This window comes from Sander lucioperca, chromosome 13 (assembly GCF_008315115.2).
Source record: "Sander lucioperca isolate FBNREF2018 chromosome 13, SLUC_FBN_1.2, whole genome shotgun sequence".
NCBI lineage: Eukaryota > Metazoa > Chordata > Actinopteri > Perciformes > Percidae > Sander > Sander lucioperca.
Genome location: NC_050185.1, coordinates 1,319,953 through 1,338,048, shown reverse-complemented (window position 1 = coordinate 1,338,048; position 18,096 = coordinate 1,319,953). Strand labels below are relative to the sequence as shown.

The 18,096-nt window shown below is 44.3% G+C and overlaps 1 protein-coding gene across 1 annotated transcript in view; it reads right to left on the bottom strand.

Annotated features, from left to right (window-relative positions):
* ntm (neurotrimin) overlaps positions 1 to 18,096 on the bottom strand; it is a 519,740-nt gene that overhangs the window by 247,803 nt on the left and 253,841 nt on the right. The gene's annotated exons all lie outside the window — the stretch shown is intronic.

Genomic DNA, 18,096 nt, shown 5'->3' with positions numbered 1-18,096 from the left:
GATAGCCTGTGTTAATCGTTTAGCCTACGTAAGTGTAGATGAGGACGCAGGTTAATTAATGATATGTCACTCAAACAAATGGTCAAATGGAATACTATTCAATTAAAACAATGCTGTTTGATTGCCAATTCGCTTTAAAGAAATATTTCTTCCATATATACAGTACATTGTAGAAAAACTATACTAGAAAGGGTCTTAGAAATCTGGATATATATTGGATATAAACGAAAAGTCTGGTAATATTCTATAGTTTTGTTAGTCAACTAATCCCATGAAAACACCAAACCAGTGAATGTATCTACTAACTAGTATCGTGTGTATCAAAGCCTGACATATCTTCTTCTTTATCTGTGCCATAGAGCTCCATTGTTGTCCTAAAACTATTAAAACACATCAGTGTTGCACTGACTGACATGTTCCATAATTACCATGAACACAAACACTGGAGTTTATTTTGACTCAACACCCCACACACACACACACACACACACACACACACACACACACACACACACACCATCCTGCTGCCACAATACTCACTACAGCACCAAATGTGTAGCATCCTCGGCTGAAAATAGGTCCCTAACAAATGCGCTACTTCCTCCTGTTTGAGTAACATTTAAACTTAAAAATAATAATATTAAACATAAAAACTATAGGGACCGGCTGTTTAAAGAAATGGCTGAGCCTTTTTTAATTGAAACTATATATGTATTAGTCGTTTTTAAAGGTATGTCTTCAGTTGGAACCAATGGTGTTTGGGCTGAGAGCCACAGACAGCGCTGTTTTAACGTAGGCTGATTTGAGCCTGGAAGCCCACTGACATCTTTGGTTTTGTCTTTTTTAATGAGATTTGTTGACAACAAAATAAATACAGAACAAAGACAGCCTTATCTTTGAATGACTCAAGTGTTTGCATCTTAATAATAAACACATACAGATTGGTTGTCAAGACTTACATTTGATATTGCAGGTGGTGACGGGTGGGCCAAACTCCACAAATGTCAATGCCGTCTTTTAATAATAGGCCTTGGATAGTTCCATCATATAAAGACAACCAAACACTGAGTCAAACCAGGGACATAATGTAATGACAGGACATAATGTAAATGCCAAATGTTTGTTTAATCAAAATGTGGGCTGGTTTGCTGTTGAAACATGTTTGACTGCACACATTCACAATGTGTTTGTTTAAATGTCTGTGGACCTTGATAAATGAATCCCATTGCGGTTGCTGTGTGTATCTAGATGGAGAAGGGGAGGACTGCACCACTCCAATATGGCTTACTGTATTGCAGCCTTATTTATATAATGGAACCAAAAGGAATTGCAGTTTATGTAAGCAACGAGCAAGTTATAAATATCATGAAAGTCTATATAGAAGATTGACTTTGGTGCATTTGTATTGTGCCTTAATCTAGAAATGCTATCATCATGAGTGAAGTGGCTTTAATTAGTATATTATGCAACACTCTGTACAATTGAAATGGAGTGTGTGGTGTAAACACTGATTGAATTTTAAGAACAATGGAAGTGGAGACAGTTTTCTGCAAAGCACGTTATAGATCCAACAGTGAACACTGCATCCCGAGGCCAGGGTGCACAGATCAGCTTACTGAAATGAAAGTCATTTCCCATCTAAATATTGAACAGGCTATAAATATAAAGACAGTGGATGGAGCACATTGATCTCAACATTTAAGTAATCACAGACCAATGGTACCATGGCGAACTCCCCTTCATATCACAAGTTGAAGCTAAGAGCTTACAGTGGAAATAAACATAACATAACTAAAACTAAAAAAACCTGTAGAGCTCTTTCTTACAAAACCTGAAATATGTCATTATTACTGTACTGAATTGTCACTAGTTTAATTCAAACAAGAGATTGTCTCTGAATCAGCGGTATGTGCCCACTGAGAGACGTGACCGTTTTGTGCACAGGCAGTAAAACAATTATTTTCATGAACAACTATGGAAATCTTATGTTAACACTGAGAGAGGCAGATAATGAAAGAACAAAGCCGCCCATTAATTGCAATGCATATTTATAACTCAGACTCTTGAAATGCTGTCATGGCTACCGGAGACTCTGATTAATCTGTCATATAAAGTTTTATCTTTTTGTAATATAGTTTCTATTTTAAATATTTCCTGCATTTAATTTGTTATTTACTTGGGGCACATTGGAACTAACAGCTGTCTAACAGCTCCAGTGAGAATTTTGTTTGAATGTTTCCATTGTCTAAAACGGTCACACTGTAGATCAGGGGTGTCAAACTTAATTTCACTAAGGGCCACACTGGTAAATTAGAAAAACGTTAAGGGCCAGACATCTGATGTTTATTGACATGCTTTTATTTATTTTATTTACAGTTTGGTCCACATAAAGCCCTAAAAAAGTCAGGAAAAAAGTTGCTTAGCCATCGTAGAATTCAGCAAATCAAGGATTAAAAAAATGCATTTTTAATTACATTTTTAAATTCAGGCAACTACACAGCCGACTCACAACAACCTGTTTCACACCCTGAATATGAAAACTCTCCGGTTGTGGAACTTGTGTGTGAATGTCTGAGTCTCGGAAGTCGGTAAATCTGCCAAAATCTGCTTTAAGTGTGGTGTAATTTCAGTTTGAAAACCGTTTCCAGTCTTTTTTGTTTGGCGCATAACTAGGCGGGCCAAAATCTATTGTAAACCTGAATTGACATGCGGGCCGGATCAAAATTTGTGAGGGGCCGGATTTGGCCTGCGGGCCTTGAGTTTGAAACGTGCTGTAGACAGACCTCTGATCTCTTATACAGTAGTAAAACGTGGAAATGGAGATTTGAACTGATTCCAGCAACGGCTAAGTGAGGCACTGAGAGCAGGAGGAGAAACATTTGGCATTTCTAAATGGACTGGAAGGCTTGTGGATATTCATTCAGTGTCGCAACAGCACATATGTCTCTATCACACTCTGATGGGCCATAGCACCAATTTATAAGATAAATGACAAATCTACAGTACCTTTCAAACCAATTACTGACAAACTCATTTAGGTTGCCTTGTGCTGACGTTGACTGTTGACTGTGTTTTTTCCACCTTTCTTGGCAATGCAGAGTCCATCCCTGAGAGAAGCTCATTTTATGTCACAGCAGTAGCAGAGAGGACTGGACCTCTTTATCAATCCACAGCCTTCTGGGAGCTGCCAGTGAAATAAAGCTGTTTAAATGTTGCAAATTTACCAGACTCCTCTGCAACAATATGTCTTGTCATGTTATATAAGACAATGAATGCTAAGAGTTGTGTCACACCCAATCAATGCATGGTAAATTAAATAACTCAGAGCTATGGCATCCCCCTGCAATGAAACAGATGAGGGATCATTACATCAATTCAAATCTGGGGGAAGACAGATTGTTGGTGTCAGCTGCGGAAATCTGTCAGAGCGCGACAGGGAACACCTCAGCCCTGGGAACCCAGCGCCAGAGTGCGAGGGAAAATCTATTTATCTGTGTTGTTCCCCCTCGAGATGGACAGAGTCACCTCCAACAGAGCTGCAGCTACGGTCATACCTGTCTGCAGCAGCAGGCCATCCCCAGTTATGCACCTTCGATCAATTCCACATCCATCGCTCAGGTGATTTAACCATCGATTGAGTTGTGGTTTTCAGATTTCCGTTTCTTTTATCCTTTTCCATCCAGATAGTCTGCAGGCAGGGACGCTAGTCAGCGAACATTTCAGAGATATGTTGCATTTTTTATATCTGAGGTAGTCTTTAAGTACAGGCAACCTAGAAATGCTTTTTCAGTCCAACAAATAAGTAAAATGAACTCCTTTGATAAGTAAAGAACATTGCGCCACGTGGCAGGGCTTCTTTTTCCGCCATCACGCAGGGATTCAAGGCCTCAGGAAGCAAATCACATTACTCTCCCCTAAATTATACTATTTCTAACATCTAACTACAAAATGTGCGTTTTCAGAGAAATGGTTTCAAAGACTGTGTGATGTGTGTGTGAGTGCTTACTGACCTGCCAGGCTCTTTTCATCAACCATATAGCTACGAAAAGTAATGCACTGTAGGTTGTATGTATTTTACGTATTTGATTCCGGTATGCCTGATATTAACTGTCACTGTATAAGAGAGCAAAGATCTGCATAGGGAGGAGGTCGGGTGCCAGTCATAAAACACAAGGCTTCAAGCTGGGGAGCGGACTTCGTGTCCTGGAAGAAGTTGAGGGGACAACGCAAGACTTTGGATTAGTCTTAATGGATGGATGGATGGATGGATGGATGGATGGATGGATGGATGGATGACATATCTGCAGGTGGGTTTTATTGGGGTGGTCATAGGTCCAGGGCCCATTTTATTCCCAGTCCATCCCTGAGAACCAGGTTGCATAGAAAGAATTCAACCAGAATCAGGCAAAATGGGAAGAAAATATCCCTAATATGTTTCTCTGTGATGGCCAGTGATGGCTGCCATGGCACATTTCATCACCAGAACATGTAAGCAGACAAATGTTCTCTGGAAGGGGACAGGTGGTATCACCACAGCAAATAACATAAATAATGACAGTTTTTGAGCGATGCTACATTATACCTGAACTAAAACTAAAGAGCTCCATCCTCAAGCAGATTCATTCTCTTTCTGATCCACTCTACTGTACGATTGGCATGTAATTGCATTCAGTACTAATACTGCCTATAGAAAATGGCACTCAACTAGTTTCCATTGGCTAATTATGTTTTGAAGAAAATGTTTTCTTTTAAATCAATATAATGATTAAGCTTGTCTATTGAATACAGGTGTATCTGCACAATATCAACAAATTGAACATATCTGCAAAACAGCCCGAAGCAGTAAAATGAATAATCTTTCAAGAAAGAACAAACAAAAATAGCAAATGCAATATAAATTTAAATAATTGTGTGCCTTTCTTTCAAGGATGAAGATCAATCGTCAGACTCTAGAAACTTATCCTTATCCGCAGGGCTTAATTTGAGCCGGAACACGCCGGAACACATTCCGGCACCTCCGACATTGGATCCGGAACCTTTTTTATTGGATCCGGCACCTCCTGTGTCACTATGAAAAATTAATCGCCTAAATGAAAAAAATAAATTACTGTTTGTGTAGTGTTCACTGTTGTTATCTGTCTTGTTAGTCTTTATTCCCCATTGGAGTTCCACAAAAGTCTTGTGTTTGCATTTTCGATGCGTTTTGAGGTGAATTTTCTGGGTAAGACAGAGGGGGGAGAGGGACGGAGGGAGGAGAGGGACACATTCTTGATCGTTTCTGCCGATCAAGAATGTGGAGACCACGGTGGGTTTTTTGTTTTAATTGTCCGATGGATAATTGCTGCTTGTGAAAACGATCGTTGCAGTGTATTTTACATTTTTTTTACATTTCGCACCGATGCAGTGCCCATCACCTGGGCCCACCACCTGTGGGAGGAACCGCTGGGGTCGGGTGCGCTGCCACATGGGTGGCAGTGAAGGTCAGGGGCCTCGACGGACCAGACCCGGGCAGCAGACGCTGGCTCTGGGGACGTGGAACGTCACCTCTCTGTGGGGGAAGGAACCGGAACTTGTGCGGGAGGTGGAGCGCTACCAGTTGGATCTGGTGGGGCTTACCTCTACGCACAGTCTCGGTTCTGGAACCATACTCCTGGATAGGGGTTGGACTCTTTTCTTCTCCGGAGTTGCCCAGGGTGTGAGGCGCCGGGCGGGTGTGGGGATACTCACAAGCCCCCGGCTGAGCGCCGCTACGTTGGAGCCTCCCTACGCCTGCGGGTTGTGGGGGGGAAAACTCTGACTGTTGTTTGTGCGTATGCACCAAACAAGAGCTCGGAGTATTCAGCCTTCTTGGAGACCTTGAATGGAGTCCTGTATGGGGCTCCAGTAGGGGACTCCATAGTTCTGCTGGGGGACTTCAACGCGCACGTGGGCAATGATGGAGACACATGGAGAGGCGTGATTGGGAGGAACGGCCTCCCTGATCTAAACCAGAGTGGTTGTTTGTTGTTGGACTTCTGTGCTAGTCATGGATTGTCTATAACGAACACCATGTTCGAACATAGGGATGCTCATAAGTGTACTTGGTACCAGAGCACCCTAGGCCAAAGGTCAATGATCGATTTTATAATCGTTTCATCTGATCTGAGGCCGTATGTTTTGGACACTCGGGTGAAGAGAGGGGCAGAGCTGTCAACTGATCACCATCTGGTGGTGAGTTGGGTCAGAGGGTGGGGGAAGACTCTGGACAGACCTGGTAAACCCAAACGGGTAGTGCGGGTGAACTGGGAACGTCTGGAGGAGGCCCCTGTCCGACGGACTTTCAACTCACACCTCCGGCGGAGCTTTTCGTGCATCCCTGTGGAGGCTGGGGGCATTGAACCCGAGTGGACAATGTTCAAAGTTTCCATTGCTGAAGCTGCGGCGGGGAGCTGTGGTCTTAGGTGCCTCAAGGGGCGGCAACCCACGAACACCGTGGTGGACACCGGTGGTCAGGGAAGCCGTCCGACTGAAGGAGTCTTTCTGGGATATGTTATCCCAGGGGACTCCGGAGGCAGTTGCAAGGTACCGAAGGGCCCGAAGGGCTGCAGCCTCTGCCGTGAAAGAGGCAAAGCAGCGGGTGTGGGAGAAGTTCGGAGAAGACATGGAGAAGGACTTTCGGTCGGCACCAAGGTGCTTCTGGAAAACCGTTCGCCACCTCAGGAGGGGGAAGCGGGGAACCATCTAAGCTGTGTACAGTAAGGATGGGACGCTGCTGACGTCAACTGAGGAGGTAATAGGGCGGTGGAAGGAACACTTTGAGGAACTCCTAAATCCGACTAATACGCCCTCTATGGTAGAGGCAGAGCTGGAGGATGATGGGGGATTGTCGTCAATTTCCCTGGTGGAAGTTGCTGAGGTAGTTAAACAACTCCACAGTGGCAAAGCCCCAGGGATTGATGAGATCCGTCCAGAAATGCTTAAAGCTCTGGGTGTGGAGGGGTTGTCTTGGTTGACACGCCTCTTCAACATTGCGTGGAAGTCGGGGACGGTGCCTAAGGAGTGGCAGACCGGGGTGGTGGTTCCCCTTTTCAAAAAGGGGGACCGGAGGGTGTGTGCCAATTACAGGGGTATCACACTTCTCAGCCTCCCCGGTAAAGTCTACTCCAAGGTGCTGGAAAGGAGGGTTCGGTCGATAGTCGAACCTCAGGTTGAAGAGGAACAATGCGGATTCCGTCCTGGTCGTGGAACAACGGACCAGATCTTTACTCTCGCAAGGATCCTGGAGGGAGCCTGGGAGTATGCCCAACCGGTCTACATGTGCTTTGTGGATCTGGAGAAGGCGTATGACCGGGTCCCCCGGGAGACACTGTGGGAGGTGCTGCGGGAGTATGGGGTGAGGGGGACCCTTCTCAGGGCCATCCAATCTCTGTACGACCAAAGCGAGAGCTGTGTCCGGGTTCTCGGCAGTAAGTCGGACTCGTTTCAGGTGAGAGTTGGCCTCCGCCAGGGCTGCGCTTTGTCACCAATCCTGTTTGTAGTATTTATGGACAGGATATCGAGGCGTAGTCGGGGTGGAGAGGGGTTGCAGTTTGGTGAGCTGGGGATCTCATCGCTGCTTTTTGCAGATGATGTGGTCCTGATGGCATCGTCGGCCTGTGACCTTCAGCACTCACTGGATCGGTTCGCAGCCGAGTGTGAAGCGGCTGGGATGAGGATCAGCACCTCTAAATCTGAGGCCATGGTTCTCAGCAGGAAACCGATGGAGTGCCTTCTCCAGGTAGGGAATGAGTCTTTACCCCAAGTGAAGGAGTTCAAGTACCTTGGAGTCTTGTTCGCGAGTGAGGGAACAATGGAGCGGGAGATTGGTCGGAGAATCGGCGCAGCGGGTGCGGTATTACACTCAATTTATCGCACCGTTGTGACGAAAAGAGAGCTGAGCCAGAAGGCAAAGCTCTCAATCTACCGGTCAGTTTTCGTTCCTACCCTCACCTATGGTCATGAAGGCTGGGTCATGACCGAAAGAACGAGATCCAGGGTACAAGCGGCCGAAATGGGTTTCCTCAGGAGGGTGGCTGGCGTCTCCCTTAGAGATAGGGTGAGAAGCTCAGTCATCCGTGAGGAGCTCGGAGTAGAGCCGCTGCTCCTTCACGTCGAAAGGAGCCAGTTGAGGTGGTTCGGGCATCTGGTAAGGATGCCCCCTGGGCGCCTCCCTAGGGAGGTTTTCCAGGCACGTCCAGCTGGGAGGAGGCCTCGGGGAAGACCCAGGACTAGGTGGAGGGATTATATCTCCAACCTGGCCTGGGAACGCCTCGGGATCCCCCAGTCGGAGCTGGTTAATGTGGCTCGGGAAAGGGAAGTTTGGGGTCCCCTGCTGGAGCTGCTACCCCCGCGACCCGTTACCGGATAAGCGGAAGAAGATGATGATGATGACCGATGCAGTGCACGTTCTGAAATAAAAACAAACATTGCCCTGATGTACACACAGCGTTGTTTAGGCTTTTTTAGTCAGGTTCAGAGAAGCTACGTAGGCAGGTGTAATTTTTTTTTTGGTTCTGTTACTTCCAACCCCCGTTTTGAGTCGCCGGATCCACCCCCCCTCTGCTCTCCGGGACCTACCACTTTACAAATTAAGCACTGCTTATCCGTCATAAAGTACATTAATCCATTCTTGTCAAAGGTAGGCTACATTATCATGAGGTAATGCCATGCAGACTTTTAAACTCAATCTCAAATAAGAAGAAGCGATGTTCACTGTGATTGACAGCAAAGGGCCGCAGGTCAGAGTAGAACCCATGGCCGCTGCATCAAGGAGAAAACCTCTATATATGGGCGCACGCTCTACCAGGTGAGCTACCCAGGCATCCAAAAAGTGTAAGGTAACACACGGCCGAGTGAAATCCAGTGGAATTTCGGCGGCACCTGAACAATCCTGGAAGGGAAACATCGTGAAAATACAGTAGAGTATCCTCGGGGAAACCTTGCATCTGAGTTTAAACCTCCAGCATCCAGGCATATCACATGGAATACACATTCCTCGCCTGTTGATGGCAAGTCTACTGTTTGCCCTGCAAAAGTGTGTGTGATATTCAGGCTGTTGGGACCGTCCAGGAGTGAGTTAAACATTATCTTGTCAAACAAAGGATTCCCAGCCAAAATGTGCTCAGAGACAATGGGCCTGAGACAAAGAAGGGCCTACCTGGAAAATTCCGATCCAGGTCTCCTCAGGAAATTTTCTAACAACAGCCTGCATGCAGACCTTGCAGCCTAAAAGTCGCACCTAGGTGTTACTGCACAAAATGGCCGAAACACCAGGAGGTCCTGCATTCCCATTGGACCAGTGGACCCCAAACACAGCATGGGGCCTGAGACTATAAAACTGGCTTAGACACCAAAATCTTCGTCTTTCATAGCAACCCCGTTGCTGCAGGCAGCACGCAAGCTTGTGCCAAAACTTCCACTTTCTGGCGAAAGTGTATTTATCTCTCGGTGTTCTGGAAGAACACTACTGGATCCTGTAACACACATCGTGTTTCAAAACTGCAGAGAGAACAACACGTTCTCTAGAAGGAAATCGGACACGGTTTTCTTCAAAGTCGACTCTAGCTTGTCTTTCACTGCCCATGAAGAAAGACAAGTTTTCCTTCGTGATCTGCTGACGGGCAGACACGGACCCCCGTTTCTTTCGTGGAAACCTACGGACAAACGGACTGAACACACAGTAAGAAGGCTTACGTCTGGGCAGAGATAAATAGTGTGTTTTATTAATGAGTAATTTGCTATTGCTGCTACTTTGTGTTACCATTAATGTGATCTGATTAATACAGTGCTACTGCTGCGCGTGTAATGTATTAATCTATGATTGTGACTGCTGAGTCAAATCTATTCTGTGAATGTACTCTGATCACGGTGCATTGTTGATATGTTGTGTTGAATATGTAGCTAGCTTGTTCAGGCTGTAAATGCTACTTTCTGCTTCTCCCACTGCTGAGGAGTTTTAGGTACTGTTAGATCCAAGTATATATATATCTTTCTTTCCTACTTCTCTAACCTTTCTCTCACACACACATATATGAACACATAGCTAGTTACACACACGCGCTAAGGTGAACAGCTGGCCAAACAGCGAGTCACATAAACTGCAGACCGCTCCACAGTTCTGCGCTCCGGTGTCTCCCTCTTGTCAACCACACGTGTGCAGACACGTTAGCTTAGCAGCTAGCCTATTGTTGGTAGCACATAGCTTAGCCTGAATGAGCTAACGGCTAATCTTAGGCCTAGCCTATCAATACCGCCCTCTTGGGGTGAAACAGTTTTGTGCAGCTCACAAGAGTAGCCATTTTTGTAGTCTTTGGCTAGACTACACCTCGTCACCCCCTACTCTTTCACACTCACTCTCTCACACCCACACACACACACAGAGGGTCTCCCCACATGCTGTTTTGTTTTTGCTTTGTTTTGTTGTACTTAAAAGAAACGTATATTGGTTTTAATTAATCAAAGGATTATTGATTGGCCATTGATAATTTTGAAGTTAATAAATTCTACTATACTTTAATTAGCAGTTGTTTGTGATTATTTGTGTATTATTGTATTAATTGCTGGTTAAACACAGGTCAGTGCTCGGATTTCACCCTTCCACTGACAAATGAGACTATTCCACAGTTCAATATTGGCCCCTGAAGTTTCAGGGTGGTGCCCCGTTTTGATTGTTTGTTGATTTGATAAAGTTATTAATAACCATATTCATAACTTTATTAATATTGTTAAACGTCTTTGATAATATGCCAATAATCTGATCTGTACCCCTACGTGTACCCAACAAGGCTAATCACATGGGCCGAGCAGTGGAGGCCCAGTGTGGCGGATGGCTCTCCAGAACCTAACCGAGTCAGAGGGAGGCGCTCTTTAGAGGGCCAGCTGCTGCTCAATAACACACTAACAGGGAGCACAGCAATAAACACACAGAGCTGCTTCATCCACAAGCTGTCATGAGCACAGCTGTAACCACTACCCTCAGGTAACGTACAGGTGCAGTGTGAGCAGCAGAAGGAAATGGGGAGACTTTTTCAAATTGCCTTTTTGACGGTTTCACTTTTTATTGTATTTTTAACCATGTTTCAAAGTGATGGAAGAGTGACAGTGCGCTCTTTTTTTCCAACCATTGCTAACAGTTTAGCCCAAAATAACGGCCGTGCTTTTGAAGCTACCCACTGTGCACCCCGTGCTGTTGCATGGCGACTGAATATATTCAACTGTAATACCTTTCTTCTGCTACTTAGATTCAGAAGCAAACAGAGATCAATATGTTCTTGTCTGGCAGATAAAATTGAGAGCATGAGTATTAGAGCTATTTGCTCCGTGAAAGCTATTGGAAAATCCACCCAAGGAATGAGATGAAAGAAATGATAACTTGCACGCCTCAACCTCATCAGCAGGCATATCTTCTGCATAAAACATGGGCTTGATCATTAAAACAAAACCTTAAATGGGTTATTATTGGCTGAAGAGATTTTCTGCAATGCTGGCTATTCATGGTTTATTCAGGTTGACATGTATCAAACTGGAATTAAGCTACTTTGATGTGTGTGGAGGCCATCTAGATAAAACATAAGAACTAATGGAACATAATCTCCCACTGCAACCTACAATACCACTCGGCTCTCCCCATCAGAATAAAGCAATCTGTGAATAATAGAGCATGCCGGAGCCAACAGCATTAGCACAAATTGAATTCCCATCCGAGACTTTTTCACATAGATCCTCAACAACCCACTGTGTCCTGGTAGGCAAACATTGCTCTTTTCAACTCCCTAGCTTCTTCCTATGGTCTATTTATTGCAATGTCCTTATAGCTCGACGAAGGACTCAGCCAGGCTTTCTTTGAGTACTCAAATAAAGGTTAATAAGCTGAAAATAGAATAGCCTTCTTTGGCCAATGATAAAGAAGGTGAAGGAGTAGAGTGCCCAGCTTAGAGCACATGTTGCCGTTATCATGAGTTTGCCATTATACTGATATTAGTTTTGAAGAAGGAATTGGTTTGACTTTTAAAGATAAAAAAAGAAAAAACCTGTGTGCTCAGTCCTGTGTGGAATTATTGCCATAGCACTGTCCATCTTTATTAGTCTATATCCACGACGTTCCACTTCTGGGATTGCTCCATTGCTGCCGGAAATTCACGAATTTCGGCCGGTTGTCCGTCACCTTCCTCTTTCTTTGTGTTGGCGTTCTAAACTCCAGCGGATTTCTGAGGACTATGGTTAACTGCTCCTCAGATCTCTGCAGGGTAAATCCAGACAGCTAGCTAGACTATCTGTCCAATCTGAGTTTTCTGTTGCACGACTAAAACTACTTTTGAACGTACACATGTTCGACCAAAACAAGTTCCTTCCCTAGACTATTTTGCAGCGGCACCGTGGCTCCGTCCAGCGCTTAGCACCGCCCAAGATGATTGTGATTGGTTTAAAGAAATGCCAATAAACCAGAGCACGTTTTTCTCCCATCCTAGAATGCTGTGTGGACTAGCCAGACCCTCCTTTGCAGTGCTGTGGAGGAAGGTCTGGCAATGCGAGACTAATCTTCATTGATTACTTGACAGTCAGTGTTTTACTCTAGTTTGACTGCTTTAGCCTGGCGGATGAGTTTTTCTCAATTTAACACTTTCAAGTTTTGAATATTTATCAGGTACCACTCTTCACATCAGCATGAATTGGATCCACTGCAAAGCTCTTTTTTTTTTTTTAAATGTCGCTTTCATAGCTGGTTTGCCTGTTTCTCCTGTTATTTTCTTACAAGCAATGTAGCAAGACTTTTTTTTAGGGTTATCCTTAAAACGTGTTGTGCGCGTTGGGATGCTCTGCAAACGTCTCCCTGATGGAAGGCGGGAGAAGAGATTGTGTGCAGGATGACTAGAATCCTGCATAATACCTCGTACCTTCTTAGTGCTGCGTTTCCAGTAAATGTGTTGGAGCGGTTCAAGTGGAACCCCCATGATTTTAGATGCAGTCTTGACTACTTTTGTCAGAAGATTAAGGTCATGTGAAGTAGCCCTGCCAAACCACACTACAATATCACCTGTCAATATACTCTCAATTGTATAGCGGTAAAAGTTCTGTAGAACGTTAAGGGACATACCGTATGTCTTGAAACACCTCAGAAATAAAGCCTCTGATGGGCCTTCTTAATGGCACAGCTGGTATGGAAGGACCATGAGAGGGAGTCTGAGATGTGGATGCCTAAGAACTTAAAGGTGTTGACAATTTCAACTGGAGAGTTGTTAATAAAGACAGGTGTATGTGTGGGTTTGTTCTTTCTAAATCTATGATGACCTCCTTAGTTTCCCCCACAGTAAGAGACAAATTATTTCTTTTGCACCACATGATCAAATTACTCACCTCATCCCTGTAGGCAGTTTCGTTATTGCTGTCAATGAGTCCTACCACAGTAGTATCGTCTGCAAATTTCACTATACTATTAGTGGGATGTTTTTCAATACAATCATAGGTATACAGACTGTATAATAGAGGACTGAGACAGCAGCCTTGAGGTGCTCCAGTGTTTAACACTATAGAGGCTGAGTATGTAGTGCCAACTCTAACTGTCTGGGGGCGGCCTGTTAGAAAGTCCTGTATCCACCTGCAGATGGAATTGCAAAGGCCCAGGTCTAACAGCTTAGGTATTACAATAGAAGGTCTAATAGTATTAAAGGCACTGCTACAATCAACAAATAACATCCTGACATACTTATCCCTGCCCTCTAGATGTTGAAGCACAGTATGTAAAGCCAGGAATATAGCATCATTCACAGCTCTATTTGATCTATATGCACATTGTAATGGATCAGTTGAGACAAGTATGCTGTTGTTGATATATGCCTTCACAAGCTGTTCAAAACACTTCATAATCACAGAAGTCAATGCTACAGGTCTTCATTCATACAGGTGGCAGTTGTTTTCTTAGGTACAGGAATTATGATTGATTTTTTAAAACAATTTAATTTTAACACAAAGAGAGAGTGACAAGTTAAGAATGTCAGTGAAAATAGAGGCAAGTTGGCTATAACATGTCCTTAAAGTGCCCATATTATGAAAAAATCACTTTTTCTGGGATTTGGGGTGTTCTGTTGTGTCTCTGGTGCTTCCACACACATACAAACTTTGAAAAAAATCCATCCATGCTGTTTAGAGTGAGATACGGTTTCTGAATGTGTCCTGCCTTCAGTCTCTGGGTGAGCTGTTCAAAATCGGCACGGCTTGTGACATCACAAGCCGAAACGAGCAGGCTAACCGCAACCATTAGCTCGTAGCGTTAGCGTTAGCATGCTAACGCTAATGCTAGCATGCTAACGCTAGCATGCTACCTCGTTCTCAATAGCAAAGCACTGCTACAACACACACAAGTTCACCATAATCTACAAAAGAACTACTTACATGTGCGCCCTCATTTAGAAGTCTCCCAGCTAATCCTGCCTTGTAACTGACCGAAGTTGTAGAAACAGCCTTTCTTTTACTGTCTATGGAGCTAGCTAGCTGACATGATCTACATCTGAGCTACTGGGCATGTGCAATCAAAGATAGTACAGAAGAAGAAGAAGAACAGAGGTCTCACTCTGTAGCTAAAACAGAGACCAGCTGAAAAGAGGATCTGCAGCAGTGAGAGAGAGCGGTGCAGTACAACAAAAATATGGTGTTTTTTGAAAATTAAACCATGTAAACCTATTCTGGAACAACCTTAAAATACAATTATGAAACTGAAAATGAGCATAATATGGCTGCTTTAAGACTCGTGGAGTAATGCCATCAGGCCCAGCAGCCTTACCTATTTTCACAGATTTAAAAACTTTACGTGTGTCAATGACTGACACCTGATGTGCTTGCCTGCTGAATAGATTCACAGTTGGAGATGATGTGTCTGTGTGTGTGTTCCTAATTGGAGGTGCTTTGATGTGCACATCCCCAGTTGGAGATGGACCCAGCGCCAGTGTCTCAGCAGCGCATTCAAAACGAGCATAAAAAATGTTCAAGTCAAGGGAAGGAAGCAGAAGTTGTTGTGACGCCACTAGGTTTGGCCTTGTAGCTAGTAACCGCTTGTAGGCCTTGCCAAATGCGCCTAGAGTCCCCTTCGGAACAGTATCGCTCTATGTTGTCCCGGTGTTGTTTTTTAGCGGACTTGATTGCATTCCTAAGCTCGTATCTCGCGTTCTTATAACGAGCATCGTCCCCATATTTAAAAGCCACTGTCCTCTCGTACAATTTCATGCGTACATCACTGTTTACCCACGGCTTTTCGTTTAAAAATACATGTGGGAATACAGCTGTCCACACAGAATTTAACATAGTCAGTAACTGCCTCAGTGTACTCATGCAAGGTAGCAGAATCACTAAAAACTGACCAGTCAGTAGATTCAAAACAGCCTTGCAACATGAGCTCACCTTCAGCAGTCCAGCGCTGTACTGTCCTCACAATGGGTTTCTCCCTCTTTACCTCCTGCTTGTACAGAGGGAGCAGCAGTACGGAGGAATGATCTGATTTCCCAAAGTGAGGCCGGGAGTCAGATTTATAAGCTCCCTTGATGGTTGAATAGCAGTGGTCGAGAGCTTTGTTTCCTCTGGTGACACGGCTGACGAGTTGGTAGTGTTTCGGTAGCACTGACTTTAGATTGCAGTGATTGAAGTCGCCGGCTACGACGGAGAGGACTTGCGGGTGCAGCCTCTCATACCTGTCAGCAACAAGATGGATGAGCTCCGCTGCCGGGTCAGTGTACAGCGAGATCTGGGGAATTGCTGTGTGTTCTGTTTTTTCTGTTTTAGACGTGGCTAACATCGGACTATCCGGACAGTGCCATAGACTTGGACGGCTTCTCCGTATTTCGTTCGGACCGGGTCAAGGACACGACTGGCAAGTCGAAAGGTGGGCGTGTGTGCTTTTTGGTGAACAACTCGTGGTGCACTGACGTGGAAGTGATCTCCTACTGCTGTTTGCCGGTCCTCGAACATCTTATCATCAAATGTCGGCTGTTCTACTCACCTCGAGAATTTCCATCAGTCCTACTCACTGTGGTATACATCTCTCCCCAAGCCAACGCCAAGGCAGCCCTGGAGGAGCTCTGCAACGCTGTCAGACAATTTTGGAACATTTTGTCTGATGTCCAATAAAGTCTGGCGGTCATAAGTGATGAAGGAGGACGTAGGCTGAATTATCCAACTTATAAGTAAAGTTAAAACTAACACTAAGCGTGGCGTTAGAGAGGCTCGTAGCGTGTCACCATGCGTCGGCGCCATGTTGAAAGTGTGTTAGTGTGTCCGTTCCCACAGAGCCTGTTTGTAACCGTTAGGCTACCGGCAATGTTTCAACTGCTGTAGCAGTTTAGCTAACACACTCAACTGTCCTGCTGTTACAGACATGAATTAACCACAGACAGTTGCCTCGTTCATGGTGTGCCGCTGCAGTTCATGGTGGTTTGCGATGCAGAATGAATATATAGGGAAAACACAATGGGTATTTGGCATTCATTTTGGCATTAAAAAAAGATTTTGACAGTAATGATTATGTGAACAAACCTCTTAGCAAGAGGCAAAAACAAGTAACAGACTCCACATTCAAGAATAAAGTCAGGTCCCTGATCACCTAGCTGGCAACAAGCAATTGTAACAGGCCAGCAAAATTGTAGAACACAAGCCATAAATTCCCCCTGTTATTATTTCACACATTTCATAGATCCAAATCATATCCACAATCTATGTACTTCATGCTTCGCAATTACACAAACAATCTGTACAAGAGCAAAGCAAGTTGAAAGGATGAGGCGAGGTGTAGCTCATTAGAGAAGGTGTTGCCTCATCCATTAGCAGCAGCTACAGCAGCAAAGATTCATCACCGAACAGGAAAAATGAGCCCCAAATGTCCCCATCATTAATTTTCTGTTAAAGAATGTATGCTCTTTGTTAGGCCATGCCAACTGGGCGGACACATATTAAATGGGCCCTATGGTGGGGGGGGCGGAGTCTGTGCCATATGGCAGTTGGGTATCGTGTGACATGAAGCGCACAGCCACAGTAGATGCACAGCTGTTGAAGTAAGAACGCAGAAGCATACCTGGCTGCTTCCCCCTGATGGCTACATGGATGGGTTTCATTTGCTCTAAAACCAAGTGTGTGACTGTGGGGGTGCTCAGATGGTTGGCTGTGTTTCACATGTTTGGGTCTCCTTTACAGTCGATGTTTTGGTGTATTTCTGATGTTTAAGTTTCAATGTTTTATTTGTCGTCGGGGGTAAATATTAAGTTACATTTGATGTTATTTCTAATTAATTCTATTTTTATTCTTATTATCTATCAAATACAGTAAATGGCAGTTAATGCCTCAGTTATTACTTGTATGCATGTTATATGAATATGGTAACACTAATAGTAAAAAGTGTTGTTACTCAAAATGAAAAACTACAGGATGTACCAGGGTTCTATATCTTCTTTGTTATGCCAACCTTGAGAAACATAAAGAATGTCATACTCCATCCCTCTACGCTGTTTCATTTTGATGAATTATTAATTTAAATAGGGACATTTTTAACAAAACAAGCCAAGTTGAATGTCATTTTGGCTCTTTTCCTGACACATGGCTCTCACATTATACTTACAGAGAACTCAAGAGCAAGAAGCTTTTTAGATGTTCTTGACTTATTGAGCTCCACCTTTGCATAGGTTTAGGCACAAAAACTACATGACATAGCTTCGTTTGTTCTGTAAAGTAAAAAATAAACTCTCCGTTTACTTTTATTTCCAAACAGGACACGCACCCCGGTCTTCTCGGAGAAAGTCCTGTGTTTCTTTGACCCATCCACCCCTCCCAACCTGCCTCCTTACGTGGAAATTCAACGCATTGTCATGAGCGGGTTTGTACGATATCTAAGGCTGAGTAATTTTATCGATTCTGCGATATAAATCAATATTTTTTTTCACAAGAAAGTATCGATTTTGTAAGCCGCGAGTATCGATACATAAGTCCCATTCAAATGCCCCGTGTTTACCCCCGTTCGCGTTGCAGGAAGAGCGATTTGGTCAGCCAGCCGCTAGTGTCGCTGTAGAGCAAGTTACCCGTACTAACTTTACACAGACGCCAACG